The 13,185-nt window shown below is 39.7% G+C and overlaps 1 long non-coding RNA gene across 1 annotated transcript; it reads left to right on the top strand.

Moving 5' to 3' along the window:
* The first annotated feature begins 3,239 nt into the window (after positions 1–3,239).
* On the top strand, positions 3,240–10,975 carry LOC110902592. The gene is made up of 3 exons (XR_004876163.1): positions 3,240–3,384; positions 3,911–3,964; positions 10,838–10,975. It is a non-coding gene; the product is annotated as an uncharacterized LOC110902592 (long non-coding RNA).
* The last annotated feature ends 2,210 nt before the right edge of the window (positions 10,976–13,185 follow it).

Consider the following 13,185-nt stretch of genomic DNA (forward strand, 5'->3'; position numbering starts at 1 on the left):
GTACAATATATCATCGTTGCTCTTTTTGATCGTGCTAATCAAGATATTATGGTTTAGTTAACGTCGTTCATGCTTGATTTTTAGCTTTAGTCTGCGTCCACGAGCGGGGCGAAAGACGCTGGTTCGAAAGTAGTTATGTACGGTTCGGAACATCTATCCATTGAAGATGAAGGAGTGAATACCGAAGGTGGTGAGGATGATGCTGAGGTTCGTCCTCAGGTTAGTTTTAAGAGGGGAGGAAGCACTTCTTCAAAACCCGATCCGAACCCCAAGAAGCTGAAAAAGACCAAATTGGATCTGAAGACAGTTGTTTTAGAGGATGAAGTCGATCAAGTCACCGGGTTTTCTGCTGCTGGAGGTTTTCTGGAAAATTTAGACGCTCATCTTCATGGTAGTAAAACCCCAAAGGACCGGCCTGTCAACCTTCCTCCGAGTCCATTATCCTTTGGGGGACCGACTACCAAGGTAATCGATGACACCAACATGCCTGATCCACTGGCTTTTAAGAAGATCGATTTTTCTCTATCGGGTAAGCCTACGATCGGGGTTGCTTCTAATGTTTTGAGGCCAAGTCCTCAGCAGATTGATGGTGGGGATAGTGCCTCTTCTTCCTCCCTATGGTACGAGACTGAAGCCATTTTCATATGTCGGAAATTAGGTTCAGGGATGCAGTGGATGTAGATTCGGCTCAAGCTTTGGAGAGGTACGTTCCTGACTAGTCATTGGCTAATAAAGATAGGATTGTTGATGCCCTGTCGGTGAAGATGTCGTTATTTCATATCGGTACCCCTGCTGAGCATGCTTACTATCGAAAGATGAGCGGGCTGGAGCTTGGGAACGCTTTAATGTTGAATCAGGCCAAGTCTAACTCTTTGGTGGTCGAAGCGTATAAGCGATGGGTTGAAGCGGAGTCTAATTCCCGTCGATACGAACGTGAGGTTACTTTTTTGAAAAACAAAGAAAACGTTCGATCAAAGACTAAACAGTAGCTTTCGTCGCTTCGTGCTCAGGCGGATCGGTTGAGGGAGCAGGTTTCAGAAGCAAAAGAAGTCAGCAAAGCCTCGCAGGCCTCGGCTGCGGTTGCTTATGAGGTTCGTGATTAAGCTGTTCATGATTTAGAGAGTTTGAAGCTAAAGTTTAGAGCATTGGAGGAAAAATTATCTAAGGTTGAAGAGAGGAACAAGATGGAGCAGAAGGAAATGAAATCCTCCTATGATCAACTGCTGGTTGATCACCTCCGTTTGGTTAATGGTATGTTCATAAAGTTCTCCACTTTATTTTTTGTTGGTGCATTATGTCTAAAGCCTGCGTCTTAGTCTTGTTAGTTTAATGTATAGGGTCTAGATGGGTTGTTTATGTATTGTACAGGGGTGAAATATGTAATTTTGTGATGTTACTGGATGAGGTCCGTTTATATGGACACATGCCATAAAAGCGGATCTACATGTTAGAGGTCCGCTCATATGGACATGTCCATATAAGCGAACCTGTCACTCCTATAAATACCCCAAGTTAGTTTTCACATTTAGAACTTTGATGTCATCGGGGAGCCGAACTGCTGACCGTGTGTTTTCTGAAGAATTAATGTGAAAGCAAGTTAAAAGTGAATTCTATCTGTTTCTACTCATTTCTTCTACAGCTTTGCTTTGATTCATGCCAAATATGTATTTCCGCTACATGTTCGGTAGGTACTAGCTAGAATTGACTCGTTTGACTGTCATACTCGGTCCTACAATTGGTATCAGAGCCAGTTGTGAGCTAGTTTCCATGAATCAAAGCTTTTTACCTACACATTTTGGGTTTCTGACATTTCTGACGGACAGAATGGACTGAAAACTTGTCATATAGTGTAAAACTGAGTAATAACAAACCCTTGAGAAATTCAGGCTTAAAATCGGCTTAAAAGTGACCCAAAACTGCTCGTGAATAGGTTCCGCTTTTCTGTCATTATTGGAGGTTCGCTTTTTAGGTCCGCTTATTAGGTCATGTTTGTTGTAGATCCGCTCTTGAGGTCCGCTCATAGGGACATAATTGTAGTAGGTCCGCTCTAGAGATCCGCTCCTAGTTACACATTTGTTGGGGTTTCGCTCAAGAGGTCCGCTTGTAGTTACAGTTATTTGAGGTCCGTTTTTGTGGTTTGCTCATTGTGACTTTGTAGAGGTTCGCTTGTGTGGTTCGTTTGTTGTGATAAAGTCTGGTTCGCTCTTGTGGTTCGCTTATACAGACAACACTTAGGTCCGCTTATTTGACCTTAGGCAGTTCTGCTTATACGTACACTTAGTGTATAGGTTCGCTTATTTGACCTGTTAGTGTGTGAAATTCATATTTTGAGCGTTCAGTCTGTTTTGTATGTGATCAAGTGTTGGAAGTTCAATTTGTGTTAAAAGTTTTTGATAAAAACAACCTGTTTTGTGAAAAAGTTAAACATTTTCAAAACTTGTCAATAAAAATGGAACACCAAGATTTTTTCAACATGTTTGCGGGAAGTGGTGCGGCTATCCAAAGTCCAGCTAGTATCGTACAGAATGTCAACATGAAAAATGAATTGGGAACAATGCAAAAGCCACCCAAACTGATGAGCTTAGATGAATATGCTGGATGGTCCGGAAGGTTTAAAAATTGGGTTCAGGCCAACCATTTCGAGTGTGGGGTGAAGATTGAAACGAAATACGTACCTCCAGTTGACGGGCTCGGGTTGGTTAAAGGCATTGGAAGTCTTACAGATACTGAACAGACAGAGTTTAAAGCTGAAAAGAAAATGGTGAGCATCTTGCAGCAAGCAATTAAAGAAGATATTCTTGTGTTACTACAACATGACGAAAGTTCTATGATCAAGAGCAAAAAGGCGCTTATCAAGAAAGAATTCGATATTTTTACTGGGATCAAAGGAGAGTCAACAAAACAGTTAATCGAAAGATATTGCCACCTTGTAGTTGAAATGAAAAGGTTAGAAATTGAAAAAACAAATGAAGAATGGATTGATAAACTTTGTGATGCACTTCCATATGATGAGTGGGGAACATATCTTATTGTAACATCCCATAATTTATAAAATAGGATGCTCTAACATTTAAAAGTATTAAATAATTAGTTATGGTAATTGTATTAAAACCTAAAGAAAGTTTATAAAATAAGGAATGGGTTATAAAGGGGTTAATAAACCTAACTTGGGGGTTGGTAGTGTAACATTTAGAAAGTAATGAGATAAAAAAATCAAAAACCCAGTATCTCTGGGTTATGTGGGTCGCGACCAGGAGGCAAGAACAAGGGGAGACCCTAATCTCATCAATTAACATCAAAATTCAGCAAGATTGTGAAGGATTCTAGTCATAAATCGAATGTTTGTGCTTAACTATTGTCTAATCCAAGAGTTTTGAGCATAAGGTAAGATAGAATCTCAAATTTTGATGCATGTTGATGAACTAGGGTTTATACCAATCTGTAAATCAGTATGAAATTTCGTTGCATGCGAGTTAGAATCATTATGTAGAGGATGTATTGTACTAGAAATTTGATTTACTAAAGACTTGGGAAAAACCCACTTGTTCTAGCATGATGATGAGTGTGTATATGATTAGTTGAGTAATTTTCAGGTATAATTGTATAATTGGTAGATTATATTGTGTAGAATGAACATTTGAGCAAAATTGGTTGAATATGTGAAATATGATGTATTCTAGTGGATTTATGCATAAGCTATGTGTACATAAGGCTTAAGAAGTTGTACGCACATTAGGTGTTTGATGAAATGTCTCAATGATAATCTAAGTAGTCTTGAATAAATCATGAGTGAATGGTTTCGTATGTTGAAAGTTAATGTATTGTAAATTGTTATATGAGTAGCATTGATACTTGAAAGTATGGTTATGAATGTAAGGACTATGATCTAAATAAGAACGAATACGTGTAGGATCGAAAGAAGAAGGAGCTAGTTCCGGATCACAAACAAAGGCACAAGATCGAGGTAAGTTCGTTACTTACATGTTTAGTTGTGAGTTTATTAATTTGTCCCTTTGATAATTGATTTTCAAATTAAAGTCATTGTTTCGATTGAGATAGTGAAGGAAGGAGTCCGTATCGGTCCATGTCGAATGGGTCGGTTCGGGTTCGAATGAGAATGAATTTAGGGGAAGTTTTCTCCATGATCCGTACTAAACGGGTTAATGGAAGTGAATGAGAAATAGTTATGCCAAATCGACTAGAATGAATTGGGAAAAAGAAATAAGAATGATTGGTAAGATATCTAGTAGAACCGTGAATACGAATTGTAATGGAACGAAAATGCCATGTATTCTTCACTAATATAATTTGTTGGATGATTGTAGGTAAAGCACAAGTATAAAGTCATCGCGTGGCTCGGATACGAACACACCTTGATCACCCGTGATGCGCTTCCACGACTTTTATAGTAACCTTATTAGTTAAAAGCTCTTGTTAAAGTTAGTGGTGTTGAAGTTTTGAACTTTAATTAGATGTTTGTGAATATTTAAGTATCTTAAACTTGATCTTTTGAAACGGTAGTTTAAATGTTAAGGTCTTTCTTATGTTTTTCTGAAAGTGTCGTTATTTGAGCATTTTGATATATTATAAACGGGGAAATTGTTCAAAATGCGAACGGGTCATGCCCAAATTTTAAACTTTGATGATTAAATTATGTGTCGTTTTTGTAACTTTCAAGCATGAAATTAGAGGGTGTCACAAGTTGGTATCAGAGCCTAGGTTTGAGAGATTCGAGTATCAAGTGCTCGAACTCAAACCGAAAGCTCATGTGATGCGGGTGTTTGATCCGCGGCGCGAAACAAGTAAGTAATTTTAAGACTTTAAATTCTTGCATAATGAATAAAATGGTCGAGGATGTGATGAAATGTTACGGGACGGTTTCGGGAGGCTTAGGGGCTAATCCGGGTCATGATGGATAGATTGGGGATGGTTCGGGCTATAACGAAACCTGGAAAATGGTCAAATATGCAAAAAAATAAATAAATCAGCGTCAGCAACACAGGAGGGGCGTCGCCGACGGCCCCTGGCCCGTCGCCGACGGCCCCTGAGGTTCCGACGGGCTAATTAACTGCCGACGAGCTAAACCAGTCGACGCAACTTTTTAAAGGGCGTCGCCGACGGCCCCATGTCCGTCGCCGACGGCCTGCGTAAAAACAGAAACGCTGATTTCCTTGTTTTGTCTCGTGAGACGACCTGAACCTCCCGAAACCTGTTCGCCGACTCTTGGGGAGCCCCGGTAGACGACTAAAACTAATAAACGAAGTATGTGCGTGTAAATTTACCTAGTAAAAACGTATTAGGAATGAAACCTTCCGAAAGTATGAACAAGAATGAGTAAAAGAACAATGGTGTAAGTTGTGATTAACATATGAATGCTCCTTGAACATCTTAGAATGTGATATAAGAATGCATGAGAATGTGATTTATCTACAGATGATGAATGTTAATAAAAGAAAGAAATGCTTTATGTAGATGACGGACTCAAGTAATGTATATGATGCTGAAATAGCCCGACAAGAGGCACTCAATAATAAGATGATGGAAGCAGCAGAAAAAGTGATGAATGCTAACCTTCCCAAGTTAGCTCAAGAAGTCGAGAGCCGAGTCTTGGGGGTTGTTGATGAGATGATGGCCAGCAAGATTGAGGAGTTAAAGGAAATGATCGAAGGGTCCAGGACTAAAAGTAAGGAACGAAGGTGTACATATAAGGATTTTATGGCATGTAGTCCCTTTTCATATAATGGGGAGGTGGATCCGATAAAGTGTCAAAGATGGATAGCAAACATTGAAGCTGTATTTGTACGTAGTCGATGTGAGAAAGAAGATCAAGTAATGTTTGCTACGGGTCAGCTTCAGCAACAAGCTAAAGATTGGTGGGATACCAAATGTAAAGAAATAGGGGAAGCAAGACTCCAAACCTTAACATGGCAAGAATTCAAGGAGTTGTTCCTAAAACATCATTGCCCGCAATCGGCAATTGATAGAATACAAGATGAGTTCTTGCATCTTCGCCAACAGAATGAGTCTATTGATGAAATTACCAACATATTCTATGATAAGTTAAAGTTCTGTGATGATTTCGTCAAATCTGAAAGGATGAAGATAAATCGGTATTATGGAATGTTGAAGGCCGAGTATAGGGAGTTCATTACCCCTTCGAAGTGTGAAACTTTGGGTGAACTTATCAACTTAGCCCGGGATAGAGAGATAGAACTGAAGCGACAAGTGGAAAGAGGAGAGAAACGACCTGTTGAAAAGCCATCAACTACGAATCCATCCAAGAAGCCTAAGCAACACGACACTAGAAGTAAAGGAGGGTCTAAAAGTAGTATTCCCCCATGCAAAACTTGTGGAAAGCTTCACACTGGAGAATGTTTAATGGGAAAGAATGGGTGTTACAACTGTGGTCAAGAAGGACATCCTTATTTTAAGTGCCCTAGTCCCGTAAGGACGTGTTTCAATTGCTTCACTCCTGGTCATGTAAAAGCTAAATGTCTGAAGCTTAAACAACAAGGGCAGAAAGATGAAAAGAAGAATGAAAATCAGAAGGCTCGGGGAAGAATGTTTCAGATTACTACCGAGGAAGCCAAGGTTTCACCGAATGTCGTATCAGGTATTTTCTTAATCAACCAAATACCCGTGAATGTGTTATTTGATTCCGGTGCTAGTAAATCTTTCGTATCAGATGAGCTTATGTGTTACCCCTCCTTTAGAAAGGAACGAATGCCCATGCCTTTAGAAGTAGAAGTAGCGGATAGTAAAAGTTATTTGTTGTATGAAGTTTGCAAAAATTGTAAGATCATCATAGAAAGCGAAGAATTCGAAATAGATCTCATTCCTATGACTTTGGGAGAGTTTAAAGTAGTAGTAGGGATGGATTGGTTATCCCGCTATCACGCGGAAATTCGATGCGAGGCAAAAGTCATTCATCTATTCTCACCTAGTGGGGCTCGAATAAGTATTCGTGGAGAAAGAAAGCTAGAAACAAAACTGTGCAAGATTGTCGAAGCGGTTAAGTACGCAAGAAATGAGGGTAGGGTCTACTTGGCTTATGTTGTGGATACAAGACAGAAGGTACCTGAATTTGGAGAAGTAGAAGTGGTGAATGAGTATGCGGATGTGTTTCCGGATGAATTACCGGGATTACCACCTGAGCGAGAGGTGGAATTCCGGATCGAATTAAACCCGGGTGCCAAGCCCGTGGCTAAAGCTCCCTATAGGTTAGCTCCCACTGAGATGCGAGAGCTAATGACACAGATACAGGAATTACTCGATAAGGGTTTCGTACGCCCGAGTGTGTCGCCTTGGGGAGCCCCGGTACTCTTTGTGAAAAAGAAAGACGGCACGATGCGCATGTGTATAGATTATCGAGATTTGAACAAGTTGACCGTGAAAAATAAATACCCTTTACCTCGAATAGATGATCTTTTTGACCAATTGCAAGGAGCAAGTTGGTTCTCAAAAATTGATTTGCGTTCGGGGTATCATCAACTTCGGGTACGAGAAGAAGATGTTGCGAAAACTGCGTTCAGGACCCGATATGGGCATTACGAGTTTTTAGTAATGCCATCCGGGCTGACTAACGCCCCGGCCGCTTTCATGGACCTGATGAATAGAGTATGCCGGCCCATGTTAGATAAGTCTGTTATAGTGTTTATAGATGACATCTTGGTGTACTCTCGTAGTAGAGCCGAACATGCAAATCATTTGCGTGAAGTATTAGAGATTCTTCGGAAAGAGAAGCTTTATGCAAAATTTTCCAAATGTGCCTTCTGGCTTAGAGAGGTGCAATTTCTTGGCCACGTCATTAATAAGGATGGTGTCTTGGTAGACCCAACTAAAGTAGAGGCTGTTATGAACTGGGTTCCTCCTAAGAACCCGAGTGAAGTGAGGAGTTTTCTGGGTTTGGCTGGGTATTACCGAAGGTTTATACAGGATTTTTCCAAAATATCATTACCTTTAACCAAACTGACCAAGAAGAATGAGAAATTTGTGTGGGGAATTGAGCAAGAAAAAGCATTCCAGACTTTAAAGAGTAAGCTGTCTGACGCCCCAATTCTAACCTTACCCGAGGGTTCAGAAGACTTAGTAGTATACACTGATGCTTCACATCAGGGCTTGGGGGCTGTTTTAATGCAACGGGGTAAAGTGATAGCTTACGCTTCAAGGCAGCTTAAACCACATGAAAGCAACTACCCAACACACGATCTAGAGTTGGCTGCAGTAGTATTCGCGTTGAAACTGTGGCGACATTATTTGTACGGAACTAAATGTACCATATATTCGGATCACAAAAGTCTCAAGTATTTCTTCGAACAAAAAGACTTGAATATGAGACAACGAAGGTGGTTAGAATTAATTAAGGATTATGATTGTGAAATCCTTTATCATCCGGGGAAGGCCAATGTTGTAGCAGATGCGTTAAGCCGGAAGGAATACCCATCACCCATACAAGTCAAGTCAATGAAAATGACTGTCACCCCTAAACTTTTGGAGTCGATCAAAGAGGCCCAAACAAAATCCTTAAATGCTAGTGATCCGAAGAAGGAAAGAATGAAAGGCTTAATTGGAGAATTAAAAATGAATGCTGATGGTATCATGACCAGGTACGGCCGAATTTGGGTACCTTGGTTATCCGAGGTGAAGTCACTATTGCTAGAGGAGGCTCACAAATCTCGCTATACGGTGCACCTTGGGGCAACAAAAATGTATCAAGATTTATAGAAAGGATATTGGTGGCCTGGAATGAAACGTGACATTGTTAAGTACGTGGCTAAGTGCTTGACATGTTCCCAAGTGAAGGCGGAGCACCAAAAACCGTATGGTAAATTGCAATCTTTAGAGATACCAGTTTGGAAGTGGGAAGACATAACCATGGATCTCATTACAAAGCTTCCCAGAACGAAACGAGGTCACGACGCTATTTGGGTTATAGTCGACCGACTTACAAAGAGTGCTCACTTTTTACCCATACGAGAAACTATTTCATCCGAAAAGTTGGCAGAAATTTATATGAATGAAATAATTGCTCGTCACGGAGTACCCGTGTCTATTGTGTCGGATCGTGACACAAGATTCACGTCTCGTTTCTGGCGAAAATTTCACGAAGATGTGGGCACAAGCTTGCGACTAAGTACCGCATACCATCCGCAAACGGATGGACAGTCGGAAAGGACTATACAAACGTTAGTAGATATGTTGAGGCTTGTGTCATAGATCTTGGGGGTAATAGGGACAACCATTTACCGTTGGTGGAGTTCGCGTACAACAACAGTTATCAAAGTAGTATCAAAATGGCGCCATATGAGATGTTGTACGGTAGAAAGTGTAGAACCCCTGTGTGTTGGGGAGAAATCGGGCAACGAGAACTTGCTCCTAAAGATGTTGTAGCAATAACAAATGAAAAGATTGATCAAGTACGGGCTCGTTTGAAGGCAGCGCAAGACAGACAAAAAGCTTATGCAGATAAGAGAAGGCACCCTATTGAATTTCAAGAAGGGGATCGAGTGTTCCTAAAGGTCTCGCCATGGAAGGGTATAATACGGTTCCGAAAAAGGGGAAAATTGGGTCCCCGGTACATTGGACCGTTCAAAGTAATGGCCCGTGTTGGTAAAGTGGCATATCGGTTGGAATTACCCCCGGCTCTAAATGGAATCCATAACACGTTTCACGTGTCTCAACTAAGGAGATGCCTCGCGGACGACACGGCGCATGTGTCACTTGATGATATTGAATTGGATGATAAAATGAATTATATTGAAAAGCCGGTGGCTATCAAAGATTCCAAAATAACATATCTGCGAAACAAGGCCATTCGACAAGTTTTAGTGCAATGGCAGCATCAGAAAGGATCGGACCTAACCTGGGAATCTGAAGATGAAATGCGAAAGCACTACCCGTCTCTTTTTGGTACGTATTAAGGTTTCGGGGACGAAACCTCTTTTAAGGGGGGTAGATTTGTAACATCCCATAATTTATAAAATAGGATGCTCTAACATTTAAAAGTATTAAATAATTAGTTATGGTAATTGTATTAAAACCTAAAGAAAGTTTATAAAATAAGGAATGGGTTATAAGGGTTAATAAACCTAACTTGGGGGTTGGTAGTGTAACATTTAGAAAGTAATGAGATAAAAAAAATCAAAAACCCAGTATCTCTGGGTTATGTGGGTCGCGACCAGGAGGCAAGAACAAGGGGAGACCCTAATCTCATCAATTAACATCAAAATTCAGCAAGATTGTGAAGGATTCTAGTCATAAATCGAATGTTTGTGCTTAACTATTGTCTAATCCAAGAGTTTTGAGCATAAGGTAAGATAGAATCTCAAATTTTGATGCATGTTGATAAACTAGGGTTTATACCAATCTGTAAATCAGTATGAAATTTAGTTGCATGCGAGTTAGAATCATTATGTAGAGGATGTATTGTACTAGAAATTTGATTTACTAAAGACTTGGGAAAAACCCACTTGTTCTAGCATGATGATGAGTGTGTATATGATTAGTTGAGTAATTTTCAGGTATAATTGTATAATTGGTAGATTATATTGTGTAGAATGAACATTTGAGCAAAATTGGTTGAATATGTGAAATATGATGTATTCTAGTGGATTTATGCATAAGCTATGTGTACATAAGGCTTAAGAAGTTGTACGCACATTAGGTGTTTGATGAAATGTCTCAATGATAATCTAAGTAGTCTTGAATAAATCATGAGTGAATGGTTTCGTATGTTGAAAGTTAACGTATTGTAAATTGTTATATGAGTAGCATTGATACTTGAAAGTATGGTTATGAATGTAAGGACTATGATCTAAATAAGAACGAATACGTGTAGGATCGAAAGAAGAAGGAGCTAGTTCCGGATCACAAACAAAGGCACAAGATCGAGGTAAGTTCGTTACTTACATGTTTAGTTGTGAGTTTATTAATTTGTCCCTTTGATAATTGATTTTCAAATTAAAGTCATTGTTTCGATTGAGATAGTGAAGGAAGGAGTCCGTATCGGTCCATGTCGAATGGGTCGGTTCGGGTTCGAATGAGAATGAATTTAGGGGAAGTTTTCTCCATGATCCGTACTAAACGGGTTAATGGAAGTGAATGAGAAATAGTTATGCCAAATCGACTAGAATGAATTGGGAAAAAGAAATAAGAATGATTGGTAAGATATCTAGTAGAACCGTGAATACGAATTGTAATGGAACGAAAATGCCATGTATTCTTCACTAATATAATTTGTTGGATGATTGTAGGTAAAACACAAGTATAAAGTCATCGCGTCGCTCGGATACGAACACACCTTGATCACCCGTGATGCGCTTCCGCGACTTTTGTAGTAACCTTATTAGTTAAAAGCTCTTGTTAAAGTTAGTGGTGTTGAAGTTTTGAACTTTAATTAGATGTTTGTGAATATTTAAGTATCTTAAACTTGATCTTTTGAAACGGTAGTTTAAATGTTAAGGTCTTTCTTATGTTTTTCTGAAAGTGTCGTTATTTGAGCATTTTGATATATTATAAACAGGGAAATTGTTCAAAATGCGAACGGGTCATGCCCAAATTTTAAACTTTGATGATTAAATTATGTGTCGTTTTTGTAACTTTCAAGCATGAAATTAGAGGGTGTCACACTTATGATGCTGAAAAACAGTTCTGATTTTGTGAATCTCAATCTGAGTTCATTTATTGAAAAGATCGAAGCCCACGAGCTTGAGTTGTTGAAGATAAAGAAGATGAATTCTGCTAGCATGCAACAAGATGTATCTTTATACTACAAAGACAGTCCTTCAGTTGCTAATCTTCAAAGCCCAAAGATACAAACAGGATTCAGTGCTGATAACACTTTAAATGCTACATCAAGTTCTCATCAATCAAGCAGTTCTACACCTTTCGCGAATTTTGAGCCGAATGTCAAAGTTCAGGAACAGTCTTCGCCTCAAAGCTCTACCGGATCAAATCATCAGGCGTATGTTTCTAGAGTACAGTGTAATATCGCAATGAACATCAAAAATGGAAACGAGATAACGGAAACTGCTGCGAAGCAACATAGTGCACTACTCGCTTCCGTTCTCGAGGCATATGAAGGTCTAGTTGCGGGGAGAATTGGAATTCCGGACATGACAAAGGAGGACTATGATCAAATAGACCCCGAGGAGCTTGAACTGATTGACATTAAATGGGGTATGGTAAGCCTAGTTCGTCGTGCTCAAAGGTTTATGGAAATCACGGGAAGAAACAGTTTATCAGGTCCAGATCAGAAGTTGGGATTTGATAAGTCGAAAGTAACGTGTTTCAAGTGTAAAGAACGCGGTCACTTTAAACGAGAGTGTGCAAACCGTGAAATCAACAATCACCAAAACCCATTCACCAATGATTACTATCGACAGGCAATCTACCATCGACCGAACCAACAGAAAACTGTTCAAAGGCCACAGATAGAAAACAAACCTGAAAAGGCATTGATTGTGAACCAAGATGATGAACAGGTAGCTGCATGTTTTAGTTGGGATAAATATATCCCTGGTAGAGATGATTAGGCTATGATAGCAGAGGTGGTTGAGATTTCTGAGGTAGTGTCTGAACCGGAGATTGTTGATGAAGTTGTTTCTGAAGTTGTTGAAGAGATTCCTACGGAAAATGTTATAGATGTTGAGGAAATAGCCGCTGAAGTATACTATTATCAATCACAACAGGAGGAGTTAGTTCATACTATGAAATCAATTATGCCTCCTAATGTGTTTGATTCTTTTGCAGGTTATTTTGAGGAACCAAGAACCGGATCTTGTACTAGATTTGAGGAGAAGAAAAAAGCCGTCGAAGAAGTGATTGACGTGTCTAAAGAGATGACCGGAGAAGTTCTGAAAGACATTGCGGACAAAGCTCTAATGGGAAAGCTTAAAGAGGTAGATTCAGAACCCAAGGAGTCACGGTCTGTCGATAATGTGTCGGTTAACAGAGAGAAATCTGGAGTTCAGGAGGTCAAATCTGTCAAACAGTCTGTGTTTGAGTCAAAGCATGTCGGTAAAACTGATTGTGATGAAAAGGTTGATGAAAAAGTTGTTCCAATCTCCGAAACGCCATGCCAATGTTGTTTACAACCGTGCGTGGAGTGTCTTGAAAAAGACACTAAGTATCGGGAATTGAAACATCATTCAGATATGATTAAGTTTGACCTTGAACAATTAAAAG

Source organism: Helianthus annuus, chromosome 13 (assembly GCF_002127325.2).
Source record: "Helianthus annuus cultivar XRQ/B chromosome 13, HanXRQr2.0-SUNRISE, whole genome shotgun sequence".
Taxonomy (NCBI): Eukaryota; Viridiplantae; Streptophyta; class Magnoliopsida; order Asterales; family Asteraceae; genus Helianthus; species Helianthus annuus.